This window comes from Ixodes scapularis, unplaced genomic scaffold, assembly GCF_016920785.2.
Source record: "Ixodes scapularis isolate PalLabHiFi unplaced genomic scaffold, ASM1692078v2 ptg000120l_1___fragment_3__unscaffolded, whole genome shotgun sequence".
In the NCBI taxonomy this organism is placed as follows: Eukaryota; Metazoa; Arthropoda; class Arachnida; order Ixodida; family Ixodidae; genus Ixodes; species Ixodes scapularis.
The window spans coordinates 425,877-439,403 of record NW_024609918.1 but is presented as its reverse complement, the minus strand read 5'-3'; positions in this window follow the sequence as shown (position 1 = coordinate 439,403).

Below are 13,527 nucleotides of genomic sequence, written 5' to 3'. Positions count from 1 at the left end.
TAGTCTCTATTGTTCGAAGTTATAAAAAAGTATCGCTGAATTCCTGTTTAGCTAGAGTAATGATACTAAGCGCATTTTTGTTATCGTACTCTATGGCGCTGTGCATATTCCTAAATTATTGAGGTAAAATCAGTTTAAAAAATTGCATGCATTTTACAAAAATCGTCAGAAACAAGGGGTGCAAAAGAACATTACAGCTTCGCGTATGTTCCAATATTTTACATAAATAAATATAAATTGACAAATTCTTGATACGCTACTTTAATATTCTCTCTCTACATTGTCTTATTCAGCGCCTAGGGCTATTGGAAGGGGTTGAAGACTTGCGAATAGAGAGCACCGATCCTCTCCATGTGCTGGCGAAAAGAGCCGTGATCATTTTATTACCAGTGCGTCTCGTTGGTCCGACAGCGAGCGAAAGACAATCTGATAATAACAGAAGAAAGAATCTCATTCATACTTCATCTATTGCTGACCCTGGTGAATATCTTTGTGCAGCCACTTTCGCGCAGTCGAGACTAATTGCTTTGTAAAAACGTATTACAGCCCAGATGAATGCATAAACATGGCAGTGTGTTGCCGTCGTTTCTGCTTACAACTCCAAGGTAACCGATCCAACCCGAGCTCGGAGGAACTGTGGCGGGTCGAATGATATGAGAACGTATTTACTTATTTATTTATTTATTTCACTATCCTCGGGCCACTAAATACCACAAAGAGGAAGCGTGAAATACAGCACGAAATTCAGTAAAAACAAAACCACGTACACACGATGTAAAAGAAGAGCCTTCAAGTTTAATATCAACAAATATAATTGGTTATCGCAGTTTTGAACAAATCAGGTTATGATATGGACACTTAAGATGCGGTAAGGTGGTTCCACTCGGAAGACGTTCTGGGTTTGAAGGAGTCAATGTAGGTGTTGGTACAACACTGATGAAATCCTACTTTACATAGATGGTCAAGGCGAGCAGAGATATGCGGGGGAGGAAGAAGAAACTTTTATTGTAGAGTAGGGATAGGCTAATAAACTTTGCGAAAAAGAGAGACGATAAACTTTGCGGCACAGAGACACAGGAGGCAGAGACAAGTTAGTTTCCATAGACGAGGCACTTGCGGTACGGTCCTAACTACAAAATGTAAAACGTGAGCCGCGATTTCGTACGGCCACTTTGTTAGATACGAGTGTTGAGTGACCGGGACCACAGATTGTCAAAACGATTTCTAATTTTGAACGTACCAGTGTTTAAAATAAAGTAACTTTAATGACACGTTGGCTAATGTAAAATTTCGTTTTAATTACACAGAGCGTAGAGTTGCCGTTAGCACAGATGTGATGAATGTGGACATTTCATGACATTTTATGAGTAATATGAAGACTAATATATTTGTAGGAGTTTGAGTGTTGCAAGGGAAAGGTGTCAAGGTAGAGTGTCAGTGGTGAGGAGTTACATCGAGTTGTACGGATAGGTTTACATATGGTTGTGTTAAGAGTCATAGACCATGTGTTACACCACTCAGAAGCTTCGTCTAAATCTGCTTGAAGTAGGAGAGCATAAGATTCATTAGTTATTTCGGAATAGATTACACAGTAAAAATCAAACAACCTAGTAGAAGATGAAAAGTTCCGAGCAAGTCGTTTATATAAATTAGAAGCAAAAAGTCCCTTGTGGGACACCAAAAAAGTCTCTTGTGGGACACCGGATGTTGCTACACCGAGGTGACAACTAGCGTGATTAGTTGCGACAAACTGAGTCCGATTTGTACGAAAACGATTAATCCAGAAAAAAAAAACACACACAAAGGGGTCAAGGTTAAGTTTATTAAGTTTGAGAAGTAAAAGCCTATGAGAAACCTTATCGAATCTTTTGAAATGAAGAAACACGCAATCGACCTGGGATCCTCGATCGAGAATAGAAAATAGATCATTAATGAAAGACAGAAGTTGGGTCTCACAGGAAAGAAATTTACAAAAACTCTGCTGAAAGGGGGTAAAAAATGAGTTAGCGTCTAGGAAATTAACAAAGTGCGAATAAATGATTTGCTCTATAACTTTAAAGGCTGTATTATATAGTGAGATTGGACGGGAGTTAATAGGCATTTGCTTGTTACCTGATTTATTGAGCGCAACCATCTTATCTGTTTTCCAATTTTTAGGAAGTGTAGTGAAGTTGAGTGACTATTCAAAAAGTTTAGAGAGAAAGTTAGCGCTATACATTTTGTTATTTTTCAGAAACGTAGACTTTTATTTTCTATCCCAGAGGAAGAAGAGTTTTTTTTTATTAGCCTAGCTATATCATTAAATCTAAACACCAAAGGGTTTATAGGCAGACATTTGTGGTAATGGTAAATAGGAAGAGACAAATCAAACTCCCATGGGAAGGTGCTTACGAAAAAAATGGTTTAAAACATTGGCACAGTGACTATTCGGTAGGACATCACCATTGAAATCTGTAAACGATATTAACGATTTTTTGGGTCCGTTTACGATATTACAGAAATGTTTCGTGCTTCGTAACAACATTGAATGTAATTTATGACTGAAGAAAGTTGTTTTGATTTCCACGATAGCTGTTTTATTGGTGTCGGGTGCACCGCGATAAGATTCACAATGTTCGTCACGATTATAATTTTTTGCCGATCGAAATAGACGTTTATTTCAATCGGATAATCTTTTAAGGACGACATTATACCAGGGGAACGCGGAGTCTGAAGTGACAAATCTAAGCGGAATGAAAAAGGAGATGACTGAGTTCACTTTACTTCTAACATATTCCAGTTATTATCAACGGATTGCTGATAGAAGCTAAGCAAAAATTCAGTAATATCTAGAGCTAACCCATTGTTGATTATGCCAAAATTAGCCTTGCTATATTAAAAAAAAACTTGACTCTATTATGGGATCACACAGAGTTGTAAGCAGGTTGAAATGTAACGTCGAGTGATAACTGATGCCTGGTAAATAAGTAATAGGAAAGATAAGATTTAAAGTAGTACTAAGAATAAGGTCTAATACATCGGACGTTGAATCTGTAATTCGGGTAGGTTCAGTGACAAGCTAAGATAAGCTCAGATCAGAACGAAAGTATAAGAAGTCTCAATAGGGCGAAGAGTCGAGAGTAGCAGAGGAAAACACTCCGACCAATCGACGTGAAAAAGGCTAAAATCGTCCAAGAGGAACAGATGTGTTAGTGAAAGTCGAGAACAAATGGCAGTCAAAACACCAAGTAAATCTCCCAAAAACACTTGCAGGGCTCTCGGCGATCGATAACATACGCACAGGATCACACTTTTATATGCACACTGTAGTCGCACACAAACAAATTCGAGTGAGGTGGCAACATCTCCATGAAAAGATTCAAGAGATTCGTTCACTGCTATTAAAACCTCGCCCCCTCTTCTTCATGTTTTGTTTCAACGATAAAATTAAAAGCTCTTATCTCATTTCCAGATTTCACTGTCGCGAACTGTACTAAAAGCAAAGTTTCGGGAAAACCACAATATCTCTATAGATGACCAATCGATTAGCGACGCTAAATAATCAAGGTTACAAAATACACTTCGGGTAATAGTAAATAGAACTGGAATTTCACTAGAAAAAGAAGCGAGGCCATCACGCTGATTATTTTGTTTTAATCACGGCGACGATGCCGTGGAAATATTAGTAGCTTCAACGTCGGGAATGTTGTTACTCGGACTGTATTCGGGTCGCAGTTCAAAAACGCAGTTACCGTTGGGACAGTAGAAATAGCACCTATTGTTTGCATATAACTTAATCTGCCGTAATTTAAAAGGTTCCTTACTCGTCTTACCAAACTCAGTCAGTATTCTTCTGACACTGCGTGTTTCAACGGAGAAGTCCTCGGAAATGGAAATGCTAGTACGTCGAAGTTGGTGTTTAGAAACCAACACTTTTTTTTAGTCTTAAAAGAGGAAAAATTTACAATCAGAGGACGGCACTTGTCGGCGCTAAAAACACAACCAAGCCTATGGGCACGGACAACACTTTCAGAGGAAAAGTCAAGGTGAATATTGTTTTTCATTATTTTGAATACTTTAACTTCTGGCATCGGCAACGTATAAGACTGCGAATCGGGGATTACATAAAAGATGAAGTTATCTCTGCGGGAACGGTCTTCTTTGTCAAATTTGTCTTGTATGTCAAATTTGTCTTGTATGCCGACGACACCAGTCTGTTCCTCAGTGACGCGGATGCGGATAACCTAATAACCAAAGGAAATTTAATTTTGTCTAGATTTTTTTTGTGGTCGCGAATAAATGGCCTATATATTAATGATACAAAAACAAAGGCAATTTTATTTAAACCGTCCAATAAACAGGTAAATATAAATGAAACTCTCCATTTTCAATCCACGCCGATTGAATTAGTGAAAGAACATAAAACATTAGGTATTATATTTTCAGATAACTTACAGTGGGATAAACACATAAACCAGGTCGTCAGCAAATTATGCAAAATTGTAGGTGTGCTTGCACGTTGTCGAGCCATTCTCCCCGAAAAAATAAAACTACAAATATAGCATGCATTATTTAAATCCCAAATATCCTATTGCCATCTCGTTTGGGGCACGACCACAAGGACAAACCTGAACAGAATATTATTACTACAAAAAAAAGTTTTGCGCTTTGTTGGAAACGTTCATTTCTTAGCCCACACAGAGGCTCTATTTTCACGATACAAAATTATAAATATACATCGTTTTTATGAGTACCTTTTGACTCGATCATTTCTTTTTTCTTCCCCTGAATCTATTAATTTTCTGAAACAGACATCGGGATTAATCAAAAACATACCCACCATCTGCACCCGCTACTCCGAGGAATGGAAAGTGTTTCCGTTTCGCACGAACTACAGTTACCAGTCTTTAAAACATAATCTACCCTCATTGCTAAACAAATATTGCGTAGATGACGTGGACATCTACAATATAAACCCTAAGTCATTGTACTTACTTTTTGTATAGAGCTGTTTTCGTTAACCTGTGAAACCTAGGTCTCTTTTATATATGTATTTTACGTATTGCTGTAATCTCTGCAGTTATTTTTGTATCGCCATAGCTGTCTGCCAAGTGCACGGGGCCCGGACCCCGTCAAGTCAACATTTGTTGACTTTTTGTCCGTGGCTCCGGCGTCTGTAACCCATACGGATGCAAAAATAAAAATTATTATTATTATTATTATTATTATTATTAAGATAAGCTAGCGCGTAAACTGGCGTTTTCTTTAAGGGAGCCGACGGCTTGCCTTATGGTCTAGCTCCTGCTTAGCGGTTTCGATGCAAGATATATTTCGATCTGCTGTAGTGAGCCTGCTATGGGTGGCGGTTACCTTATCTTCAATCGTCTGCTGATTGTTTTCAATGGCAACCACAGTGTTAAGCAGTAGGGATTGCCCTTCCGCGAGTCTAACTGAAAGGGAACTAAGGTCCTGAAGTAATATAATCGTATCGGCCATTTGTTTTTCTTTCACATCCTTAGGAAAACCGGTATTTAGCTCGACTTCACCGGACAAAACTAACCTCAGGCACGATACAGGGAGACAAACACACACTTTGAAAGATGCCAAAAGCACTTGTGGGTATGGAGGTACCAGGGGGCACGGCTTGTCAAACGTTTTACACTGCAAAGAGGGAAATGAAGCGACCCGCGTAAAGAAGGCAAAGGGATTAGACGACTGCATTGCTGGTACGTTCACATTCCCACTGAAGGGTAAAGAAGGCTGCCAGATGCTTTTAACTTGCGCCGGAGAGATGTCGATGTTGATGCAGATGACGTGGTGTATGGCTGATCCACACCCCACTAAGCCGCAAGAAAGCCACTTGCTGAGTAGGCGATGCCAAAGTCAGATAGTAGCGCAAGGCTCGAAGAAACCGAACGTTATCGCCTGCACGGCCCGAGAGTAACGCAGAAACGCCCGCGCAAAGGGGCACAAAGAACTGCATTAAAAGGGGCTGTGCGACAATTTTCAGACTTTGGCCAATTAACTGCGGAAATTAAACTGCGTCACCTATAGAACGAAAAGCAGAAAACCGCATTTTCTTGCGAGCGCTAGTTCTTATTTAAAAAAAAAAAAAATGAAACAAATCGAAGGTCTAAGTTTCTCTCCACTCTCCACGTCGACTTTCGAGTGACGTACTCTGGGGGTTCACGTAGTTTCCCCTTGGGTTCTCTCTTCAGAGACCAGCCGCTTCCTCCGCGATTGTCGACTTTTGAAGGATTAGCCCCGTCGAAGGTCGCGGCGACCGATGGACACAAAGCACGGTTCGCCACGGGGCTGGCGGCGGTTGTAGCAGCGGAGGGGGACAGGTTTTGTTGACTTCCGCGTACCCCCAGAGACGGTGTCATTTTAGTTCCCGTAACCCCGACAGGCGGCTGCAGATTGGCAAATAATTCGTGTTTTGCTTTGCGATTACGCTACAGAATAGCAGTTTCTCGGGGAAAGGAGACGCGTTTTTGGTCACTTGGGCTTGCATGAACAATATAACAAATGTGAACTGCCAATTATTTTAACATTAAAATCATTGCACTGCCCCTTTAAGAAGCGAAAAGGATTAGACGACTGCATTGCTGGTCCACTCAAATGCTCACGGAGTAACGGTAGACATGAATACTTTTACGAATGTCAATGTGCCAAACTTCTACTCCGGAACGTGATCGAGAAACACCGTCAAGTGTAGGCGCAGCCACGGCCAAGACATGCTGGCATTAAAAAAAAATTGCAGTGGGCAGCGCTTCACTATGATAAGTAATACGGACTTTGTCTTTTGTGGCGCTGCCAAGCAGTTGCCAACATAGATAGCTCTATACTTGGCTCTGGCTGCCAAAGAGGAGCGGTGCGTCCCCTTTTGATGTCGCACGCTCCCAACTGAGTCTTGAATATTATATAATGAGACGGCCTTGTTAGATTCAATGTCACCCGGTTACTACTGAAATTCGTAGTGCGAGGGTTGAAGCTCGACCGAAGGGGTCCTAAAACGAATGAAACGATACTTTCGTCCCGAAATTCACCGCAGTTCACAGCATCGCGTTAATGTGAACAACTTTACCGTGCCCATCAGCATGACTGCAATGATAAATATGTCATATGTCGACCGTACTCACCTTAATGGTTGAAGGCATGGTCATTTTGAGAAGATTTGGAGCTGTACCCTTGTCTGTAAGGATATAATCACACTCGCTGTCTTGAACTATGTATATTACTTCCCCTGAAAAAAAAAAAACACCATTTTGGCTAGCATTAGCACTTTGCTGGCAATTACGACCGCCATTCATATCGTTCTGGTGACTAATTGACACTCACTTGCAACGTAGGAGGTCTTCGCCATAACAAGCGTCCCTCCAGCGAATACAACCGCCAGTCCTGCGGCTATATTATCGATGGTGTTCCGGAGTTGGGTGCATACCCTCGAGTCAGGCTTCAGGCCATGTTGTTGAAACCCAACAGCGTACCTTCGTATCTTCTTCAAGAGATCATTGGCGGTAAGACTCTGCTGAGAATCCACCTGGAAAGAAGAATCCGGCATATGCTGGCCTTCGTGAAATAAAAATTCTGCGGCATATGTCTGGCCTTAAACCATTCATGTCTATGTCGGTCTACTTAGTGCATCAAGTCATATTTGCACATTACACAATGCACGCACAGCTACCATTCGCTTCGCGGCGATTCGGATTTCGAGCTTGATGTTCTTGGCCTGACTCGCTTTACCACCGAGTGAATTCCTAATCTATGTCGCGCTTTTTTTTTTTTTTCCATTGACATACACCATTTCTCTCCTGTACACAACCATGGTTTTTAAACATGGAGGTAGGAAGGTTCTGGGAGCGACATAACGCCAACAGATGTGTAGGCGGGGAAACATTCCGTCTGTAGGGACACGTCCCCAACAATTCCAAAAACTAACAAAACCATAAGACGCTATTCGACGAAAAGGACACCCTGGAATGTGTTCCCTTTGTCCGCCGCCTTTACATTCTGATTTAGATGAAATTTTCTATTCTGGCTGGCTTGAGCCGGTATGTCGCCTCCTCTTCTTTCTACCTCCATGTTTCCAGACGGCTTTTGCCCGTTGAGATAACGGTACGAACTGTCAGCGTAAACTGAAGAAACGGTATCCAACTTTTGTCACATGCAAGGTGAATATGATTGGATCATGATTATTAGCGGAGTTTTATTGCATTCAATATTTTATTTTTTATTTTCATACCTTTAGGGCCCGGAGCGGATTACAAAAAAATGTGGGTAAAAACAACAAGATAAACACGAAGAGAAACAATGAAAGACCAAGTGGCATAAATGTACTTCTGGTGGAAAGAAAATATATAGTTGAACCAAATATGTCGTAAAATGAGAAAAGAATTGATACAACTTTAAATAAATCATGTTTACTCAAGATACGAGATTTTGGTTTCAATCAGAGTACGTTCTAGGAATGAAGGAGTCAGTGTACGCTGAGATTCTTCGAAGAGGTAGGCATTTTTTTAATTGAGGATCGTCGCTCTGCAAAATAAACGATGGGCTGAGAAAATTTGAGTAATTCTCTGCAGCGATTGAATGATAACTTTTTAAAAAGAGGCATACGCGTTATATTTTTCTCCTCAGTAAAATAAGAGGTAGTGAGAGCGTGGTTTCTATTGAAGACAAACTATACTTTCTTTCACCTTAAGGCCAGACGCAGCCGACGCTACGAGCTGAATGGACCAATCAGACAGCCTCAGAAACGCGCCATCATGTTGTTCGTCAAGCGTTTGCATATGTAGCTCATCGTTGATCCAATCATAAACAGAACAGGCCTAGTGATTTGCGTTTTTGACTCTGCTTGGTTGGACTAATTACATCGTAGCGTCGGCTGCGTCTTGATTTATTCTGAAACGATTTAGATGCATGCGATGATAAAACAGAGTTGGGAAGGTGACAAATAAAAGCGGTCACCAGTGCGTACACAAAGGACGGCATCGCATTAACTCTGGTCACAACTAACAAAACCCACACTTCAGTACTTGATCATTTCCGCCCCTTTGCCTAAAAGTAGAGCGCACGTTACATTTTGTTCTCATTGATCTAGGCAACGGTCATGTCTCTTATTCACAATTGTAACCACACCCAGTTCACGGTGATACTTCAATGTATTTGGAAACGAGACAAATCTTTAGAATTTCTTTTTTTAACTAACCCAATGGTCGCGGTGATTGGAGTTCTTCGAAGAATTCTCGAATCATTCTCAATTCGAGACACTTACAATGTGTTCCTAGTTTTATGTTCAAGAAAAAAGTGTCCGTTACATACTTACAGCAATCATCTTGGTTGACCATTTCATCAAGCATTCCTCGAGCATTTGGGAGGCATGACAGTCTCCGACGTCGAAGTCAGGAAATGGGGAGTGGATAACTCGTTCTCGAATGCAGGCTGCCATCGTAAGTTTGGCCTTTGTGGGCGTAAAAGACGGTATCCGGTATCTCTCGTCAAGGCGGTTTCCTCTAATCGAGACCGCTTTAACCACTTTACTGCGACCTGTCTCTGGGCACAAATTTTCAACACCGATGGAGCGGAACTATTGTGTCAAAAAACAACAACAAAAAAAACTTGAGTTGAGACAACCATATGCCGGCGAGAACGCTAGATATTCTAACGAAGATGGTGACACGCGATGCACAGCGCAGAACACAGCTGCGATGGCTGTGGTTCTTTTTGACTCATAAACCCTGACTGATATAAGCCCATCTGTGGCTTTTGTGATCGCTTCGAAAAGGCTTTTTTTTCCCTCCGAACTCGTATCTAATGTGTACTATTGTGCTCGATTGTTAATAATGACTCGTATTGTGGTGCTTCGCGCTGAAACGATATACGGGTACTTAGGTGCACATGTACATGGGAACAAATCGAAAACAAAAGAGCGCTTCGTGGAGCGCAAAAGTTTATGCAGAGCCGTTTATGTAGAGAGTTGAGCCATTCACTGGGAAGTATAGGAGATAAATGAGGAGGCGCCATTTGCCGAAAGCGTGCTGGGCGTGTTCCAGGGCGTCTTCACAAATTTGAATGTGGCCTACCAGAAGCCGGAAATAATACCCTGGCGGTGGTCGCGAGAAACAAACGCAATGAGAGCGTCGGATTAACTCTCTGAAATCACGGTCATCAAACATCTTGGTTGGAAGAGTGCGACTAGCGGAACGATAACCATAATCCGTACGCAAGGCGCCGAAGGCCGGGAATCTGCCGTCCGAGCGGTTACACCCTGTCCGAGCAATACAGAGTTCAAGCGGCACGTCGATTTCTTACATCTTTCCACGTGATAATTATCGAAACATCATGTGCACCCTATTTTCAACCATGAGGGGTTACTACATTCAACTCTTACACGCTTATTAAAACGATTAAATTTGTTTCTCGCTATTACCACCCGGGGATTTTTTTCGGCTTCTGGTTGGCCAAGAGAGCATGTCAAGCCCTCTATCCGCACCTGGTGGGCGTCCTGGCTCTGCCCGCGCCTCCCCATTGGCCAAACTCTCTGTATACACGGCCCTGGGTTTATGGATTGCCCCGAGTTTTATTGATCCACTAAGCAACTGGGACATAATTAGCTTTATTACTTAGGCTGGAATACTTCCCTATCGTATTTACACCCACTGACAATGTATTATACTTAAAGGAGAGGATGAAGACGAGAGCCGTAAGTTTAATTGTAGCTTGGATTTTCAAATTTCTATTAGGTCCAACTCAAGGACAACGGAAAAGTAGGTGGCTGACAAAAAATTATGTATGATAGTACATTGCAATTGTAGCACAATAAAGGCCTTCCGTTTCGCAACTTGTCCCCTCAACCCTTGTTTTTTTTTTCGACAAAGCGACACAAGATCCCCCATATACACATGACATGTTGCTACTCTAGATATGTTTAATCAGAGTGAACAAAAATATTAGGAAATATATTACTTAAATTTATGCTTGAGTTCCGCTAGAGCAATATACAGGGCCTGTTTGCTCGAGCCGGTTAACTTTAACCGGGGTCAAAAGTTAACTGCCCTTCCCTACTAGGTACCTACAAGTACCTAGCCACGTTTGACGAGGGCTGGATGGTCGATAGCTTCGTGTTTTATTAGGGGGTGGTAGCTGCTGTCACCTACTGGTTGTAGCAAATATAAGTGCCCCTCATGGACAATTTCCTCAAAAAGGGGGGACCCAAGAACACAAATAGTGGCTTTTCGCAACGAAATGCGGCAAAAGAAACTATCTTTGTTGCTCCTGGTATAGATATTGGCTAAGGTAAAAATAATTTAACCCTTTTTAGGAAAAGGTCGATATGTTTGACTGTGTGAAGTGAAAACAAGCATCGTTGAAATGGCCTTGCACGCTCGAAGGAGAACGACGAAGCTCAGTTCTAAAAACGACGAGGAAGAAGTGAGTAGTCGGAGGTGGGCGATACACTGACAGCAGGTTTGACCATCATGTAAGAACACCATCATAAATTAAAAACCGTGTAATTCGGCTCGAGTAAAAATAAACCTATGACCAAATTACCCAAGCACCGATGAGAGCGCTTAAATTGTTTTTCTACGCCTCCGCGCGCGCTTGCCTTCCCCGTATAAAATATTCAACGTAAATAATCAAAAAAAGACTTTGGCGAACGCGTGTGCAATACAATATTTGTTTCAGGCGTTTCCTTTAGGGCAGTTACTACTGCAGACGCCAGCACGTGCAGCGCATGTAACCACACTCGTAGCATGCACCTCGGTGCGTGGAAAATTGAGCAACAGGTCTATTGCGACGCTGTCTGCTTCTGCGTGCTATCAATACCCGGTCGATTGAGTTCATGCAATCCACTACAGTATTCCACAGACATTGACATGCCGACGATTACCGCGTTCATTTAGGCTTAGGAGTGGCCAAAATCGAAAGAATAGATAAATAATGCGGCAAGGTCATTCCTCATGCTTTGCAATTTAAGTGAGGTAGGGCAAAGCGAAAGCTTTCTGCACCATTCTTTGCTGACCGACGCGCCCGATATTGCGGCTACTACGACATATGAGTTCCGCAACGAGCGACGTTCGCTCGAATGGGGCACCGCCAAATTTCCACGCCGTCCTTACTCCGAAGGTCACGTAATCTAGAATACCCACTCGTAAAAAGACACGGTTAACTTTTCCCCTCGGTTAAAGTTAATCAACTTCGAGCAGACGGAATCAGAAACAGCCGACACCGATAAGCCCCTGCCACGTGCAGTAACCACGCAAAGCTGCATTTGGCCAGTATTGCTTTGGCAGGCATTCAATCTCTCAGTACCATTTCGTGCATAATGTACTTGCTTGAGGTTTGTCCGTGTCGGTTGTTTCTTTCTGCCGCTCTTGCGGGACTCGAGCATTAAATTTCATATCCCTCCAAAAAAAAAAAAAAAACGTTGGTTTTCAAGAGCCGTTCTCATTGCACCTTTTGAAGGCAAAAATAAAAGCACGACGCCTCTCCGGTGTCGAGATAAGTGAATTCCGTAAATCGTATAAAAGTTTCAGCCTATTCATATGGACGAGGACCATATCGGAAATATTGGTCTTTCTTACGCAAGCGTGCTCGTGCTCGCGAATAGCACGATATCCACACGCCTCGAAGGTTAATGGGCAGGGGAATTTGGTGATGGCGCCTAATACAAGACCGCCAGTACGCCACCTCGAGCTGACTTTGAATGAAAAACCAGTTTAAAGGAAACATGAAATTATTTTCGGCTGGTACAAATTGAGATTTTGATAATCGCATATCGTTTAGTGCGCCAAAATAAAACTACTGCACGAGCGTAGAAAGCCTAAAGCCTGTTTTCAGTACGAAAATTTGAAAATGTATCGGACTATCCGCGGTGCCCAAGCTCGTCACCCAAACCCAGCTCACGCATTCGACCCCTTCACTATGTTACTCGGACGTATGCGCTCGTCAACAATCAATCCATCGACGGATATTTGAATTCGCGTGCGTGGCCAATGAGTGCCACGACGGCACTTATCGTTACCTGAAAATGACAAAGTCCATGGTTTTCTTAAAAAGCATGATGGAAGCTTGCAGTCTGAATAGCGCTCAGGCGATGATCACGCATCAGTCGTGAAATATATTATTTTTAGCACCGCGACAGTCTTGTTCTATTATACCGAAACCCCCTGGCATCAAATCAAGTCAGCGGTGACGTCTTATCACGTCACATGTCTCATTCATCTTTCCCCTTTAAAGTGGAGACGACGTTCACAAGTTCATGCCACCTGATGAAAGCTTTCGTCGTAGCCCAATCTTCTCGAGGGGCGACCCGTCCTAGCTGGTCTGCGGAGTTGTTGTCCATGCTGTGGTGTGGCAGAGCTTGAGGCGGTAGATGGTTGGTTGGCGGTGACAACAGTGTTAACGGTGGGGCAGTAAGTTCTGGGGGATTGGCATGTGGAGCCTCGTTGTCTTCCTGATCGTCAACGCCACAGTGTACAAAAAAAGACACTCGTGTTTGCTTGATGTGCTGCCTGTTTCTGTGAAGTTTTCGGTTATATTGCG